Here is a 19,572-nt window from a genome sequence, read left to right on the forward strand (position 1 = left end):
CATTTTAATTTCGAAATAAATTTTTTTTTTTTTTACATATATATTCGTTTGACCCGAAGCGACCATTTTTTTTTTTTTTCTTATTTTCGAAAATTATCGTTTCCGGTTTTATTGTTTAAACAACAACAACAGCAACAGCAAAAAAAAATTTTTTTTTTTATTAAATGCGATTATCAAAGCGCGAAATTACTTTTATGCAAATTTGTCGCCGAAAAAAAAAAAAAAAATTTTTTTCGAATCGTCGTAGAACCGGAAGTGATTATTACTTTCTTTTTTTTTCTCTCTCTCTCTCTCTCTCTTTTTTTTTTATCGTATTCCGATTAATTTTCTAATGCCACGCGTTTGTTTTATTTTATTTTTGTTTTCTTCTTTTTTTTTATAATTTTGTAAAAAATTTAAAGAAAGATTTGAGATGAAAGTTTAATAATAACCGAATTCAAAAGCTATCGAAATGGTCTTCAAAATCGTGATCTGAAATTAAATTATTGTTTTCTTTTTTTTTTCTCTTTTTCTTCTTCTTATATATATAAACTTTTCGTTTGTAAATAATAATAAGAAGAAGATGAAGAAAAAGAAGAAAATAAAACAACAAGAAGGAAAAAAAATGTTAGTATGGAATTGAATTTTTTTTTTTTTAAACTTGAGATTCTCTCAGACAAAAAAAAAACTCTAAAAAAATAATAATAATAATTTTATGTAGGTTTTTTTTAAAATTTTTATCTTATACCTACCTGTACAGGTTTTACACATTGAGAGTGCCTTAAAACATTCATTATTATTATTACAAAGTTTTATTTAAAAACGAAACAATCGAACAAAAAATGATTTTAACATAAAAAAAAAAGAATTTTTTTGATGAAAAGTTGTAAGAATTTGAATGTGGGAAAGAAATCGTGGAAAAAGAAAATGTAGAGAAGAACAGACAAAGAGAGAAATATGAGAAAAATTAAATGACGGGGAGAGAGAGAGAAAAAAAAATAGGGTAAAAAAAGATGAAATAAAGAAAAAGTAAAGAAAAAACAAAGAAAGAGAGAAAAAAAGGATAACAGAAAGAGAAATAAATTAAAAAATAGAGAAAAACAATCGGAAGAAAAGACATTATAGAAACAGAGGGAAACGAAAGAAGAAAAACAGAGAGAGAGAGGTAGAGATGAGTAGAAGAAGCAAAAACGAGGGAAAAAGAAAAAAGGAAGAGAAAAAAAGAAAAGAGTGGGAAAAAAAGAAAATCAGAAACGAGTGAGATACAGAAAAACAGGAAGACAGAGAGAGGGGTAGAGAAAAAAAACAGAAACAAGAGAGAGAGAGAGAGAGAGAAACAGGAAGCCAGAGAGGGTAAAATAGAAAGACAAAAAGAGAGACAGAGAGAAAAACAGAAACCAGAGAGAGAGAAAAAAAAAGACAGGATAAAAGAAAATTTTTTTTCCATGAGAGATTTTTTAAAAATCGCCGCCATGAGCGAAACACGATTAAAATACTATTATTATTATTATCATTATCGCCAATTTCAAAAAGAAAAAAAAAAAAAATTTTTTTCAAAATGAATTTTTTTTCCGTTTAATTAAAATTTAAAATTTATTTGTCTCCCCTGTTATTATTAATATTATTATTATCATTGCGACGGCAACGCCGACGTCGACCGTCGTCGTCGAATGCGACGAGAATTTCTATAAATTTCAAATCGTTTTCATTAAAAAACAACAAAAACAAATTTAAAAAAAAAATTAAATTATTTTCCACGGTTTTGCCGCGAGACAGGTAAAAATTATTTATTTTTCACACGAATAAAACAAACAAAGAAATTATTATTATTATTATTATTATTATTATTATTATTATTATTATTATTATTATTATTATTATTATTATTATTATTATTATTATTATTATTATTATTATTATTATTATTATTATTATTATTATTTGTATAAATCGTCAAACAAACGGTTGTATGTACAAACGATTATAACAACAACAAACAAGTTTTTTTTTTTTTTTTTATAATTTCTCTATGCAACAAGTTTTAATCATCGCATCGTGATTGGTAATTTATTTTTATCGTAAAAAAGTTATACTTTCTCATTTGTTAAACATAATTAAAACCCATTTACTTAACTGAGACTTTTCTTAAATTCGCGACAAAGAATACATAAAACCGTTTTTTTTCCTTATCCGACGGGTTGTTATTGCCACGTTTGTCGCACGCGTGTAAATTTTTTAAACGTTTTTCCGTTAACACGTGCGTGCACGCATTTACACGCACATGTAAAAAAAATCCTGTGGAAAAATTTAAAATGATGGCAAAAAAAAGAAAATTTAAAAAAATTCGTTGAATCGTTTTTTTTATTTTTCGATTTAAAAAGGAGCGGATTAAACGAGAATGAGGGAAATATTGTGAAATTATCACCATAACATTTAAACGGCGTAAAATAATAATAATGATAATAATTTTTTTTTTCTTTCGTGTAATTTAATAAAAAGAAAATTTAAAAAAAAAAAAAGAAAAAAAACTTTTTAATTTTTTTTTTTTCGGTCAACGAAGAAGAAATTTGATATTAATAAGAAGCATCTTGTTAAAAAGGGCACTAATTAGTAATTTTTTTACTAATATCAAATAACGTAGACTTACTTACTTTCTTTCTTTTACTACTTAATAATTTTCCGACTTGGTAAAAAAAAAGAAAAGAAAATTTTAAGTAAAAATAATAATAATACTAAAATTTCTTTGTTTTCTTAACGAGCTATTACGAAAGGTAATTTATTTCATCATCATCATCATCTTCTTCATCACCACTACTACCGCTATAAACATTATCATCATCATCATCATCATCGTCATCGTAGTTGTCATCATCAGCGTCATCACCAGTACTACCACCATCATCATCATCTTCATCGCTACCATCAACATCAATATCGTTATCATCATCATCACAATCATTATCATCGTCGTCGTTGTCATTATTATCGTCATCCTCATCGACAGGATTACCATCACAACCATCATCATCATCATTGCCGTCGCCGTTGTCATCCTCATCGAAATCATCATCATCATTGCCGTCGCCGTTGTCATCCTCATCGAAATCATCATCATCATCGTCGTCGTCGTCGTTGTCGGCATTTCCATCATAGCCATCATCATTATCACTACCACTACCATCATCATCATCATCGTTGTCATCTTCATCGTCATCATAATCATCACCATCACCTCAACAATTATCATCATCATCGATTTTTATTATGTAACGAAACGGGAATTTTTTTTTTTTTTTTAACAATCGAAATTTTTCATTCGGTAAATTTATCGAATCCGGAAAATTCATTTATATCGTTTAAATAATAATAATAATAATGATTATTTATTATATTTTCGTAGTTTTCCGCTTTTCTTGTTTTTCTTCTGCTACTGCTGTTGCATTATTTAAAAAAAATTGATTTTCGTTACGCTTTTTCGAACGTCGTAATTTTTTTTTTTGTACTTTTCCGTATATAAAATAAATATCGTTTAAGGTTAAAGATCGAGAAAAAAACGAGGAAAAAAAAAGAGGGGGGAGGAAAAGGTGAAATGATAAATTTTCCCGCGTTTTTTTTTTTTTAAATTTAAAAATTTAACAAAAATTCGAACGAGTTTTTATTATTATTATTATTTTGCTTTTATGAATTAATAGACAAAAAAAAAAACGAGGAAATTTATCAATCGATTTTTTTTTTATTATTTAAAAAATGAGGCGGGTAGGCGGGGGGAGGTGTGAGTAGGAGATGGGGGGCGGTGAGAGAAAAAAATTTTTTTTTTTTTCATTTTGAAAAATTAATTTGAAAAAGGTGAAAAGAAGAATAAAAAGGAAAAAAAATGAAAATGAAAAAGAGAAAGAGACAGAGAGAGACAGAGAGAGAGAGAGAGAGAAAGAATGAAAAATATTTCTTGAAAAAATATTCTCTCTCTCGTACCATTTTAATATAATTTTTTTTTTTTTTTGTCAAAAAAGGAAAAAGAAAAAGGAAAAAAGGAAAAAAAAGCTCAAAAGCTCAACCACCCTTATTTGTAATTTCATTTCTTCTGCATGACTCTGGTAATTTTATACTTTTTTATTATTTTATTTTTTTTTTTTGGGCTTTTATCATTTCTTTTTTTTTTTTTTTATTGCCCCCCTGCCCCTCCTCAATTTTTTTTTCTCCTCTCTTCTCCTCCATCTTCTCCTTCTTCATCTTCCATATTTTGAACTGGAAAAAAAAGAGTATGAGAAAACCTTTTAAAAAATGATTGTCGGTTTTTTTTCTCTTTTTATTCTTCTTCCACTTTTTTCTTTTTTTCCCTTAATTAAGGTGATGTTTAAATAAAAAAAAAAAAAAGAAAAATTTTCCCATAATTTTTTATTTTTTCGGTGTTGGTAAACCTGAATGGAGAAAAAAAAAACTTATTGTTTTCATTGTTTTTAATTTGTAAACGACTGGAAATTTTTTTTTTTTAATAAACAATTAAAGAAAATTTAATCCGGATTAAAGGATTAATGATAATAATAATAATGAAAATTCCAGCGTTTTATTATTATTATTATTTTATTATTTTGGAGAAAATGTTGAAATTTTTTTTTTAGCATTTATTAAAATTTTTATTGTCCGAATTTTTATCAATCTTCTTATCAATTCGTTATCAATTTTAAAAATAATAATTTATTTTTCTTTATTTTTCTTTTTCTCTATTATTCTATCACTCTCTCTTTTTTTCTTTTTCTGTTTTTTTCTCTCTATCTTTTTCTCATTTTCCATAAATTTTTTCCTCGCTTCCATTTTTTCCTTTTTCTCTATTATTCTGCCTCTTTCTCTAACTCTCTTTCTCTCTCTATTATTCTGCTTCTTTCTCTATTTCTCTCTCTCTGTTCCTATATATTTCTTCCTCACTTCCATTTTATCCTCTTTTCTCTTTTTTTCTCCCTCTTTTTTAGATCTTACTCATTGCATTTCTTTTTCTATTTTTTAAAAATTTTTTCTCTGTCTTTCTCTCTACTCTTCTCTACATTTTTTCCACTATTTATCTTTATTTATTCTTATTATTTTCATTCGAACATTTTACTCTTCCCCTCTCCCCCCCCCCCCCGACTTTTTAAAAATAATTTTTCCTTCTGCTTTTCCTTTTACTTTTTTTTTTCTTTTAACCTTTTCCTCTTTAATTTAAAAATCGACAAAATTTTTGTTTATTAACATCCAGACGACGACGACGACGTCGACGTCGTCGACGATGTAAAAAAAAATTAAATAAATTAAAAAATAAAAGTAAAATAAAATAAATATTAATTAATTTAAATAAGAGAGAGAGAGAAAAAAAATTTTTTTATTTGAATTTTGTCAATAAATAAAATTAATTAAAAAGGAATAAGAAATAAAAATTTTGACAGTAAAAAAATATTAATAAAAGAAAAAAATTTTTTTTATTACAACAACAACAACAATTCGAGTAAAAAAAAAATTATTATTATTATTATTATTATTATTATCATTTTTTTTTAAAGATATTTTCAATTTGAATTATTATTATTATTATTAATAAATTTTTCTTCCATTTCTTATTTTATTTTATTTAAAAAAAAAAAATTAATTAAATTCGTTTATTTATTTTAAAGGTTGGAATTACGCGCGTGTTACTTGCGTATTAATAAAAATTTATTTTTATCGATTATTCCTACGCATACGTGCGGGATCGTTTAAAAAAATTATTATTATTATTATTATTATTAACCGTTAACTTCTTTATTAACCGCAAATTAATTTTCAACACCTGCGTTTATGCGTAAATTAAAAATGGCGGCGGCAGCGGCAAATGTTTTGATTTTTTTTTTTTTTATCCGAACGTTTGAACGGTTATCGCACGTTTTTATTTATTTATTAATTAATAAATGTTAATAAAGAGTCGATTAATAAATAAATAAATAAATAAAATTTTATTTTTATTCGAAACCGGATATTAAATAAATAAATAAATAAAATTTTATTTTTATTCGAAACCGGATATTAAATAAATAAATAAATAACGATAATAATAGTTAAACGTCACGTTAATTGATTTTATATTTATTATTATTATTATTATTATTATTATATGATAATGATAATTATGCGACGACTCTTTCGTTAACGAATAAGTAATAATAATAATAATAATAATAAATTTGTGTGTTTTTTTTATCGTAAAAAAATGGCGTTAACGAGTTAAGTATTTTCAAACAAACGGGCGTAGGTTGGTATTATATTAAAAAAAAACAAACGGAACGGATGGTTGTTAAATGAAAACGTTAAAATTTTTTTTTATTTTCGTAAAACCCCCCGATCGCGCCTCGTCCTTCGTCCTCCGCCACCCTTCACCCGTCTACCCCCCCCCGCCCTCCATCCGGAAATTTTCACAACGGATTTGTTTTTATCACGTAACCGATGATGAATTTTTTTTTACAATTTATGAGACCCCATCGTCATGAAAAAGTTTTTTTTTTTTTTTTTTTTTTTTTTTTTTTTTTTTTAAAGGGAGCGTTAGGTAAACGAGAGTGAAAGAGAGAGAGAGAGAGAGAGAGAGAGAGAGTGAGAGAATGAAACGAGATAAAGAGAGAGAGAATCATTCTTATTTTCTAATCGGAAATAAGAGTTTCCTGGATTTAAAACCCTTATTTGAACATAATTATCATGCTGAGAATGAAATTTTCAATTTCACGCTACTGCCCTCGTTTTAACCCCTTCCCTCCTCCTCCCCCGCACTTCTCCTTCTTCCTCCCTCCCTATCCTACCCTTTTTTAATACCCTTTCACACCCCATCCCTCCTAATCCTTTTTACCTTTTACAAAAATTTATTTTTCTTTTTTTACTTTTATCGTTTACCAAATACATACGCACACAAATATTTATTTATTGAACTTTGACATCATCATCATTTTATTAATTAATATTTAATTACGTCATCATCATCATAATTTTTTTTAGTTCACTCCCCCTCCCCCCACCTACTTCGTTTAAATCTCATTATTTTTAATATTAAATAGAAAAAAAAAAATTATTTTTTAAAGGAGGTAAAAAAAAATGGCGGCGGTTAAAGGGAAGAGGGGGTTTTAATAAAACAAATAGGATGAGATTATTATAATATTAAGAATAAGAAGGAAAAAGGAAGAGGAGAAGAACCTTTTTTACAAAAAAAAAAAGGTTAATCGGGTAATACGCAAGCAAACCTTTCAACGTGTATATATTCCTTTAATATTATTAACGGTTTTTTTCTGTAGTGGAATAATAAGAATATTAATACGATTAATATATTATTATTATTTTTTGGGGAGAGGGGGGGTGGTTTTCGGAGTTAAGCGGAGAGATTCCGAAAGGATTTCTTAAGGTGATGGTGGTGGTGGTAGTTGTGGCAATAGTAGTTGTAAGACTAATTAATTTTTCTTTTTTTAGTCGTAAATTTTTTTTTTTTAGGGCGTTTTCCCTTTTTTTTTTACTTACACACACACGAATGTAAAAAAAAAGCTTTTTCATTAATAGAATTCAAATTGAATTTTTACTTAAGATCATTTCGTGTTTGTTAGTTTTATGTACGTTTGTTTGTTTGTTTGTTTTACTCGTCTAGATAAAAAGTTTTGATAATATTTTTTTCATTACAACTTTTTTCAACTTGGAATTATTATTATTACAACATGAGAACAAAATTTTCTTTTTTTTTTAAAAAATTGTGTGACGTCATTTCTTTAAAAAAAAATTTTTTTTTCAATTTGATGTGTGACGTCATCATTGTTATTAATTAATTAATGTGTAAATTGTTATTAATTTTGTGGAAAATTGTAAAAAAAGAAAAATTCGGCGAAATGAAAGAAATGAATGAATGAGAAGGAAGAAGGTTATTCGAAAAAAGAAAATGGAAGGATGGGGAGGGGGTTAGAAAAAAAAATGAAGAAAAAAGGCATAAGCTTACGAATTTACAAAAAAAAAGGAAAAAATGAAAGGGAGGAGGAAAGGTTTGGGGGAGGGGAGGAAAAGAAAAAAAATTATTAAAAAGAAATTTTCGAACAAAGTTATTATAATTAAAAGAAAAATAATTAATTAGTTTATTTTTAATAATGACGAAATAATTACGGTTCCGACATTTTGAATTTTTTTTTGTACTCCCTCCCTCTTGCCCCCCTTTTTTTATAACCCTCCAATCCAATTCCAAAAAAAAAATTTTTTCGTGGGTCGTAATTTGGCAAAAAAAAAATTGTTCGTTTTTTTAGCTCTTTTGATTTTTTTATATTTTTTTACAAAAATAAATAAAAACGTAATGATTATTATTATTATTATCATCATCATCATTATCATCATTATTATCATCATTATCATTATCATCATCATTAATATTATTATTTCTTATAATTTCGCGAAATTTTTAATAAGAGAAAATAATAATAATATTTCGTTAATTCGTTCGCCACCTCCCGTTCGTTTCCCTCCTTTTTTCGCCGCAAAATACTCGACTCCCTTCCTCGAAACCCTCCTCCCCACTTACCCCTAAGGGTTGAAACCCTCTCCCCTCCAACCTAAAAAAAAAAAAAATATTTCAAACCGTAAATTAATTAAATTTAAAAAAAGAAAAAAATATTTTAACCCTTTTTTTAAAAAATTATTAATAAACAATATTAATAATAATAATAATAATAATAAATTTAAGAAAAAAAATAATAATAATAATTTTCCCTCTCTCTCTCTCTCTTTTTCTTTTTTCTTACTTTTTTTCTTCCTTTTATTTTATACCTTTTACAAAAGGAAAAGTAAAAAAAAAAAAAGGAAAAATTTATATAAAGAAAAAGGAAATTAAAAAAAAGAAAAAAAAAAGAACATTTGCAGTTATTATTATCATTATTATTATTAATAATAAATAAATAAATAAATTTTACTTTGTACGTAATAAGAATAACAAATGATGTTTAATAGATTTAATTTTTAACGTTAATTTACGAAAAAAAAAAAAAAATTATTTTTCCAGATTTTAATTTTTCCAGGAGCTCTTTTCCAGATTTTTTTTCAAGGTTTTCCACGTACCCACGAAAAGTAAAAAAAAAAAATTTCAAAGTATTACGTCATCACGAATCGATAAAACCCCAAACACACCTTTCCCCCTCTCCTTTTCTCTCCCCCGATAGATTTTAATTAGTGACCATTTTTTAAAATAAATAATAATAATAATAATGAATACTCGATCCTGCGTCGGTAAAAAAAGTAACACGTTCAGGCACACACGGGGTAATAATTTAAATGGCCGCACGTGGTTTTTGTTTTTATTATCGATTACGAATTAAAAAAAAAAAAAAGTCAAACAAAACTCGAGTTAAACGTGGAAAATATTTATGGTGGATCGGCGGTGGCGGTGGTGGCGTCGTGGCAGGAATGGGAGGTCGAGTATATCAGTAACGGTGCAGGTTTCGCCCCTGTCCCTCTTTCTCCCCTTCCCTCCCCGGGAGTCTTCGGCTTATCTTCGATTTTATGCCGGTTTGTACGTTTTTTTTTTGGAATAAAAAGAAGCAGAAGAAAAAAAAGAAATAAAAACGAAGGCCTCGTATTTGAAATATTAATGCAATTCAACGATTAAATTTCCTTTTGCACTCTCTTATTATTTCATTATTCAGTTTTTTTTTTTTTTTCTATTGCCTGGAGATAAAATTCGAAATGAAAAAAAAAAATATATATATATATACGTATGAGGGTGGAGAAGTGGGAGAAGATGGGGATGTGGGTGGAAGGGAACAAGAAGGAGGGGGAGAGGGAAGTGTGCCGTAAAAGAAAAAGAAAAAGAAAAAAAAATTATCAAACATTACACGTCAAATAAATTTAACGGAAGGTGTAAAAATTGAAAACGAGTTTAAATATTTATTATGTTAAGTGGAAAGGTTGGGGGGTGGAAAAGAAAAAAGAAAATGTTGATGAGGGTGGGGAGGCGTAAAAAAATAAAAAAGAGAGAGAGAGAAAACGGGGTGGTGACGAACAGGGAGAGAGAGCATAGTAGTTTTCAGGAGAATTAGAGAAGGTTGGTGGTGGAGATAAATAGATAGAGAGAGAGAGAGAGAGAGAGATAAAGAGACAGAGAACGTGGTGGTGGAGAGGTTGACAGAGAGAGATAAAAAACAGTGGTATATAATAGAGGTAGAGAGAGAAAGAAAGAAGTAGCGAGCGAAAAAGAGGGAATGAACATGGTGGTCTTCGAGAGAGATAGAGCGAGAAAAACTGAAAAAAAACATGATAGTGTTTAGGAGAGATATAGACTGTTGGTGGTGGAGATAGTCAAACAGAAAGAGAGAGAGAGAAGGGAAAGAGAAAAAACACAGTGGTGGAGAGAACCTGTTGGTGTTGAGAAGAGAAAGAGAGCATAACGGTCGTGAAGAGAGAGAGAGAGAGAGAACATGGTAGTTTTTAGGAGAGATACAGAAGGTTGGTGGTGAAGATAGACAGAGAGAGAAAGAGAGAGATAAAAAGTCAGAGAACGTGGTGGTGGAGAGGTTGGCAGAGAAAGACAAAAAGAACATGGTGGTGTTGTAGAGAGATAGATACAGAGAGAGAAAGAAAGAGAACCTGGTGGTGTTGAGGGGAGAAAGAGAACATTGTGGTGTTAAAGAGGAATAGAGAGAGAGAGAGAGAGAGAAAAAAAAAGAAAGTAAAAAAAAAAAAAATTCAAAGGAAGAAAAAAAAAAGAAATTAAATTTTTTTAAATTTTTTTGGGGGGCAGCTAATTTACGAGGGGGAATCATAAATGAGGGGATTTTTTTTTTTTAATTTCGTGTCCGTCACACAACAATAATAATAATAATTTATAAAAAAATTAACAACGAACAAAACATGAATAACATCGCCTCGTAGTCATCATCATCATCGTTTGCTTTTATTTAATTTTTCATATTTAAATACATCATAATTATCATCATTATCATCATTATCATTATCATCATCATCATCATCATCACGAGTCTCATTACTTCTTTTAAATTAAAAAACAAAACAAAAAAAAAAAAATTAACAAACTTTTTTTTTTAATATTTTTCATTTACTTTTCATTTACACTCCCTTCCCTTCTTCCGTTTCCGGAAAATCAAAAAAAAAAGTTTAATGAACCCATTCATAAAAAAAATGGCGGCCATTTTATTTACGAGTATTAAATTAATTTTTAAAAAAAATTTTTCAATTCATTATTATTATTATTATTATTGACGTTTTTTTTTTTAAATTGACGTAATAATCAATTCATGAAAAAAAAAAACGAGTATGAGACAAAGGAAAATAAAAAAAGGAAAGTAAAAAAAGGAAAGTAAAAAAAAAAAAAACTTTTCCGAAAAAAGAAATAATAATAATAATAATAATAATAATAATAATAATAATAATAATAATAATAATAATAATAATAATAAATTTAAATAATCGTACCTTTACGTAAAAAAAAAAGTTTTTTTATTTTTATTTATTTAACCTTTGAACTCGAACGAAAAAAAAAAGGAAAAAAAGGAAGGAAAAAAATGGAGGAAAAAAAGGAAAAATTAAAGAGACCTTTAAATATATTTTTATTGTGTGTGTGTATAATATTATAGACTCCGAGGTAAAGTTTTATAGTTTTGTATATAGTTTTATAGTTTCAATAAAAAACTCTCTTCTCTTCAACTTCTAAATTCCATCAATAAAATTTATATCCGTAAACTCTTGGCCCTCCCTTCTCCCCTCTCCTCCCTCTTCCCCTCACCCCACACCTCCCTTTTATCTCTCCCTCCCCCTCTCAATTCCCCCGGAAAAATAATTTTTTTTTTTTTTTTGGTTCTCAGTTTTGAAAATTTAAAACATTTTTCAACTTTTATTATTTCCTATATTAATAATAATAATAATAATTGTAATAACGGGAGCTACAACGATGATGATGATAATGATAATAATGATAATAATAATTTTTTCATTTAAATAATTAATGCGCGATTAAGTGTGCGCGAGGAGGAAGGTGGGGAGCAGAAAGAAAAAGGAAAAAAATAAAATCCTTAATTGTTTTTGTATTATTATTAATAAAAATAATAATATTTCTCGTGAAGGTAATTAAAAAGGTGTGGTGAGTGAGGAGAGGGGAAAAATGCTTTGAGGGAGGGGGGGCGAGTGAAAGGATGAGGGAAGGTAGTAGAAAAAAAAACAAAAAACTAATTAGCCGTTAATCTCGCCTCCTGATTTTGTTTGTTTCTTATTTTTAAAACAAAAAAAAAATTACAAAAAAAAAAAAACCGGAAAAGGAAACTTGAGGGGTGGTGGTGGATAAGGGAGTCGTTGTGTAGGCGGGAGGAGGGGGAAAGAGAGATGGGGAGAGTGAAAAAGAAAAGAAAAGAAAAAAATTTTGTAAGATTTTTAATTTAAAAAAAAAAATTAAGGTTTAGTCTCGTTTTTAAAATTCACCGATAAGCCTGATAAGATTTTATTATTATTATTATTATCATTATTATTATTTGTTATCAATTAAAAATTTCGAGAGCAAAAAAAAAATGGCTGAAATGCGAGAGAGAGAGAGAGAGAGAGAGAGAGAGAGAAAAAAAAAAAAAGAGAAAAGGAAAAGAAAAGGGATAAATAAGATTTTCATTATCCACAACTGAAAATGAAATGATACAAAAATTGTTCTTATTCTTTCTTACCTTCATTAATTAACTTTTCAAAGTTTGAAGTCAAAGGTAAATCCTCAAAGGAATTTCAATCCATCATTTGACTTTCTCAACCCGTTGACACTTGGGGACTCAAAAACTAATTTAACGTGTCTAATAATAATTCTTCTTTTTCCATTTCCATCTATTTCTCTTTCTCTCACACCTTTTTTTCCTTCTTTTTTTTCCTTTTTTCCTTTTTCTTCCTTTTTTTTTTTTGTATGAAAACACAATCAGTTTTAAAATAATAATTACGTCGGGTGAATTCGTCGTCATTTTGAAATTCCGTTGAAAAAAAAAAAAAATCTGGAGAGGAGTGATTACGTCATGGAGGAAAATGGAAGAGAGGGTGGAAAGAGGAGAGTTGGAGGTGGAAGGGGGAGGGTAGCGGGAAGAAGGAGGGGGCGTTTCAAAAATAAAAATAAAAATCGATAAGTTATAACCACCTCTGGAAAAAAAACAAAAAATTTTTCCATAGCCGAAACTTTTAAATAGTTTTACTAAATAACTTAATTCGAATCGAGTTTTCTTTCCCCCTCCCCTCCCCTCCCTTTTTCTCCCTGGATAAAATTAGGTTTACCGCACAATTGATAAACAATAGTTTCAGGTAAATTGTTTATATATATATATCGCTCCAGCTCCAGTTCCAGGTTTTTTTTCACGTCGTTCTGCCACGCGCACATAAAGTTCTTATTCGTCGTCGTCGTCGTCGTCGCAGTCGTCGAATTCCCTTTAAAAACGTTTTTTTAATTCATGAGATTCCTGTTATCATATCATGGATAAAAAACGTTTATGGAAAAGAGTGATAACAATTTAAAATGACAAGACTTGATGAATTCACACGTGAAATTGATTGACTCACTTTTCTTACCTTTTATCTTTTACCTTTTTCACACATTCAAATTTTTTCCTTTTTTCCTCTCAATCGAGTATAATACACACCTTTTCCTTCTCATTAATGCATTTTCCGCTTTTCTTTTTCTCCAGAGATTTTTTTTTAAAACTTTTAAAATCTTTTGTTTTTTTTTTTGTGGGTTAAACGTTTCGTTTAATTTAAAAACAAAAAAAAAAAATTTCAAAAATTATGTTTAACTTTTTAAAATAATAAAAAAAAATCTTGGAATTTCCTGGAGAAATAATAATAATAATAATAATTTTTATCGGTTTTTTCTTTTAAATATATATTACTTCAATATAAAAAAAAAATAAAATGAAAAAGTTAAAAGTTAATTTTTGAACTTGGTAAGAAGAAGAGTTTTTCTCTAAGAGGGGAGGGTGGGGGGAAATATCAAAAAGAAAAAAATTAAAATTTCAATGAACCGTAAAAAAAAAAAAACAATTTAAATTTTACTGGAATTGAAAGGAAAAAAAAATTTTTTTCTACTGAAATTTCCATGTGTAAAAACGTAACTGATTACGATCGACCATTTTCCCTTTTCGTTTTTTTTTGTTAACTTAGAAGAAATGCATTTTGTACTAACCCCCCACCTGATAGCAGGGAGTGTGTGGGGAAACTCAACCGAAGCCACTACCCAAATAAAACTCCTGGACGGTGTGACACCGAGGTCTTTTTCCTGGAGGGAGGAACGCTCGCGGGTGAATTTTAACTCGAATCCCTCCCCTTTAAGCTAGAACTATCAGGTCCACATTCGCAAAAGTGGGGATCCCTATTGAGGAAGATTTCGGTCATTCCCCTTTTTTACCCTTCGTGAAACACTCCCGATCTGTTATCACCGTTTCTGCCTCTTCCGCAGAGTCTGCGAGTTTCCGGGAGAGAGATGTCGGGGGTCGCGAAACCCGTTGATTGTTTATCTGTCTTCAGTTCAGCATTTTCCCTACTTGGGTCAAGTACCCAGACTCACCCCCCGGAACAAGGGTCGGCGCATCTCCAATGCCTCGAAAGGGTGCTAGGTTCCTTGCCTCCTTATTTAGGTACAGGTCTATTTTTGTTTGGACGAGCTGAAATTGAACTTCCACTCCCAGGATTTGAATCCACGACTCTCAACTCGATGACTTTTGGGCCAACTTTTCCCCTTTTCAACCTGGCTACCTCGGGCTCCTCCCAGTTAAAGATTTACCCCTAGCAGACGCCTTGTCAACGTGGGAATTCTAATTCCAAAACCTCCCTATACCTAGCCTAGTTTGATACCTACTCTAGTTATACCTGGCCTATCACAGAAGTACACCACCACTTCCGGCTTACAAAGAAATTTCCTCCGTTAATTTTTTCTTTGATGTTTCCGGTTAAACCTTAAATAAATTTTTTTTTAAAAAAAACGTTAATAATGATAATAATAATAATTATTTCCGGTCGTTATTTTTTTTTTATAAATAAATTTATAAATAAAAAGAGGAAAAAAGGAAAATTTTAAATTTTTTTTTTCTTACGTGCGTTAAGAAGAAGAAAAGGGGCGAAAAAAAAGAAAAAGTCGTGGTAGCAGATATCCAAGTAATAAAAATATTGAAAAAAAAAGAAAAGTGTAACCCACATTTTTAAAATTGATATTTAACCTTTTTTTTTTTTTTTAAAAAAAAAAAAGACTTTAGGCGAAGGGAGGGAAAAAAAATTTTTTTTTTTTTTTGATTTTGTTTGCCTATCAAGACCGAACAGCGAATTGGATTTTTTTAAAATAAAAAAAAAAGTTTCAAGTTCTCCCCCCTCACCTCACCTCACCTCACCTCACCTCACCTGACATTTCAACCTCTCCTCAACGAGTTTTTTTTTTTTCTTCTTCCACGTAAAAAATTTTTTTTTTTTGTTTTCGAGTGCGAGTGCGAGTGTGTGTGTTGTCTTTTTGATTTGTTTTAATGCTTTTTATTTATTTTTTCCTAAATAATAATTTCTTCAAACCCCCTCAGGGGTAAAAATTGAATTCTGACGCGTTTTCCGAGAGGGTTAAAAAAATAAAAAAAAAACCTGCTCATGCTGCTGTCTGTCAAAAAAAAAAAAATAAAAAAATAAAATTCATAACGGAAAATTATGCCTTAGGCTGATAAGAGATGAAAAAAAATTTTTTTTTTCTTTTTTTTTGTTTTTATTGGCGGTTCAATTTTTTTTTTTTATTCTCCAGAAAGAAATAAAAAAAAAATTTTCAGGTTTATTACTATCATCGAAAAAAAAAAATGGCGTCGAATCGAACGGGAGCAGGTTCGTTATTTTATCTCCCTTCCCTACCTTCTTTCCAACCCCCTTTGAATTTTTTTTCTTAAATAATTTCTAATAAAAATGCATAAATTGTTTTAAAAAAATTACGTTCGGTGAAAATCAATAAAGAAAAGAAAAAGAAAAGAAAAAATTTCCCTGATTAATTTTTCTATTGACCCGACATTTTCACTTTAACTATTTTTTAAACTTAACTTTTTTTTTTTTTTACTTTAAATTTACTTAGTCTGCGTTTTTATTTTCCTTTCATTTTCTTCTCCTCTCCCTCTCCCTCTCTCTCTCTCTCTCTCTCTCTCTTCTTTTCCCCCTCTCTCTCTTTTTTTATAAAATAAAGAGATAAGATGAAATGAAATTACCCCTGAAGAAAAGGTAAAAAAAAAAAAAAGTCGTAGAGGAGGAAAAAAAAAAATTTTTTTTTTTCCCGAGTTAGGAGTTTTTTTTTTAAAAACTAATGCCAGGCAATTTAAAAAAAACTCTTTCTCGGTTTTTTTTTACGTTAAGTATGACGTATTTTTTTTTTTTTGGAATGAAAAGAGAGAGAGAGAGAGACTAAACGGTGGATAACGAGAACGTGGTAGAAAGGAAGGAAGGAAGGAAGGATGGGAAAACCTGGAGAGTTAAAAATTATCTTTGGTCACGGTTATTTAGTTAAAAGGTTTTGAGGACATCGTAATGACGTGGGATTTTCTCTTTCGCTGTTTGTTTGTCTTTCTTTCTTCCTCACCACAACACGTCATCATCATCATCATCATCATTATCGTCATAGTCATCGTTTCATTATCTGATTTTTCCTTTCCAGTTTTTTTTTTTTTTCCTCTTTAGAAAACTGGATTTTTATATTTTTTTTAGAAAAAAAAGAGAGAGATATTGTCAACAAACAAACAACCGAAATAAATCTTATCAATCTTTTTTTTTTCTTTTTGAATTTTTACGCAAAGGGTGAGTGTGGGGAAAGGGGGGAAAAGTGGGAGGGGAAAAGGAGGAAGGGTTGTGTGAAATTTTCCAACCTGGAACGTAAAACGTGGAAGGAACGATGAGTTTCGCGGAGAGATAAAAAAAAAAAAAATTTAAGAACGACGCATTCGAAAAAATTTTCACTTAATATAACCGTGATAATAATAATAATAATAATAATAATAATATATCCCTTAACTGTTATCAGTACGTCTGATAACGACTCCATACGCATTTTTTAAGTGTCAACGAATTTTTTTTTAATCCGAAATTTATTATTCGACTAATAATAACGCGTAAACGTATTAAACGAATGACGTAAAAAAAAAATCCATTCGGGCGTTCGTTAAGTGCGGGAAACCCGCAACGAGGGGAAGAGAGAGGAAGGAAGAAGGGGAGGAAGAGGGGCTGGGTTTTTTTTAATCGAACGATTTCGAATAATTTTTATTTTATTTTTTTTCACGGTTTGATTCCTGCACGAAAGTTCGCGCGAACGAACACGCGAACGAACGAACGAACGCGTAATTAATTTTGATTATATATATAAAATAAAACGACGGCATACATTCATTCATTCATTCATAGAACGTTTTAAAAAAAAAAATTCGTCTGGAATAATTTTCCAAAAATAGTTTTTGTAAAAAAAAAAAAGTTTTATGGTGAAAACGTCGTCGCACACCCTGGAGAATAATCAAGTTATATAAAATGATTGTCTTTGAAATCTTGTCAATTTTTCTTTTTCATTTTCATACGCTCGGAAAATTTATTTTTATTTTCCACTCGATTTTCCAGTTTTTTTTTTTAACACCCGCGTTTCTCCAAACGTTTTTCCTGAAATTTCTTAAATTTTCGCGTATTTTTTTTTTAACGTCTTAAACTGGATTATTTTCCTTTCTTGTCTTCCCCCCTTCCCCCAATTTTTTTCCCTTTTTCTCGCTCATCATATTTTATCATCATTATCATCATCATCATCATTATTATTATTAAAAAAATCTGTTTACACGAAGGTTTTTCCGTTTTTTTTTTTTTTTTGTCGCAAAAAAGAAAAAAAAAATTTTTTTTTTTTTTACTTTCTTCTTGTCGCAATCATTGCTGTTCTTAATTTCATTTTCTTTTCTTGTGTTCTGAATAAAAATCAGTTTCCTTTTTCCTCTTCCCCACCACCACCACCACCCCTCATCTTTTTGTTAAATGATAAAAAAAAAGAACGAAAATGACAAAAAATAAAAGAGAAAGAGAGGAAGAGAAAAGGTACGGTTAGATTACTTTTATATTTTTTTTTCCTTTTTTTCTTGTCCTTTTTTTTTCTTTTTTTTTACCTTAATTATAGAATTAAAAAAAAAAGGAAAAAAAAGTGAGTATTAAATTTGAATTTTATCATAATTCTCACCTTTTTTTTCCTTTCCTTTTTTTCCTTTTTTCCTTTTTTTTTTTTCATAAATTTTATTATTCTCTCCTTGCAATATAAAAAAAAAACTTTTCATAAATTATATAAAAAAAAAAACTTCTTTTATTATTAAAGTAATCCAAGTTTATGAATTTAAAAATAAACCGACTTATTTTTCTTTCCCTACCCTCAACCCCTGACTTCCCCTCCCTCCTCCTACCCCCCCTTCGATGAGGAATAAAGTAAACAAACAAACGTAAAACAAAAATACAAATTTATAAAAAAAAAACTTTTTAATTTATTTTTATTATTTATTAATAAAGACAGGAAGACAAACAACGTAAACAAAAAATAAACAACAAAATAAATTATTATTATTATTATCAAAAGTGATTATTACGTAACGAATGCACGCACGCACGTACCACGTACTTTTTCGTTTTTCTATTGACACGTCAACAATTTTTGCAAAAAAAAAAAAAAAAATTTTACGAATTTTTTTTGTTTTTTTCGTTTCGTCGCATGAAAACGTTTAAATTTTTTTTTTTTTCGTACCGGAAACGGAAATGGTATTTATTTATTTTTTAAAAAAATGTCGGTTATGATTTTTTGTTTTTATAAAATTTTTTTTTTTTTTTATTGTTTAAATTCGTAAACCTTTTCGTCGTCGTGATGACGTTTTTATAACCTTTTTACCCGGGTCATTAATATACGTCACATATAAAACTCGTCCAGTGTCCTTAAGACAGTTTTTATTATTATTATTATTTATGTGTTATCACTTACGAAATGATAAAATAATAATAATAATAATATAACGTCTGAGAAGCATGAAATCTTATGAAGAGACGACAACGACGACGCCGCCCTTTCCCCTTTCCCGGTTTTTTTTTTTAATTGTTTTTAATCGTGACGGCCTAACGACGGCCATTTTGAAAAACGAATTTTACGTGATTAACGATTACGAACTCTGACTTATTTTTGTTATTATCATTATTATTATTATTATTTAGAAAGGAAAAGTTTTATTTGACGAGAATAGTGAGAAATATAATCGTCTAATTATTCTAGAATAATGTAACACATTATTTTAAATCTAAACCTTTTAAACTCTCTCTCTCTCTTTTATTCAAACCTTTTTTCAACCTTTTACGCGGGACTTCCCTATTATTATTATTATTAATATCGTCCTTAACTTTTTAATCTCTCTCTTTATTTTCCTCTTCCTATCTCTCTGTTTCCCTCCCTCTCTTTCCCTTTATGTCCCTCTTTCCCCCCTCTTTTCCTTACTTACCTCCTATTAACCTCTTTTTATCTCTCTTTTTTTCTTTGATCTCCCTCTTCCCCCCACTCTCTTTCTCTTTGAATTTCTCTCTGTTTTCCTTTCTCTTTACGTTCTTCTTCCTCTCAAT

Source organism: Pediculus humanus, genomic scaffold (genome assembly GCF_000006295.1).
Source record: "Pediculus humanus corporis 1103172107635 genomic scaffold, whole genome shotgun sequence".
In the NCBI taxonomy this organism is placed as follows: Eukaryota; Metazoa; Arthropoda; class Insecta; order Psocodea; family Pediculidae; genus Pediculus; species Pediculus humanus.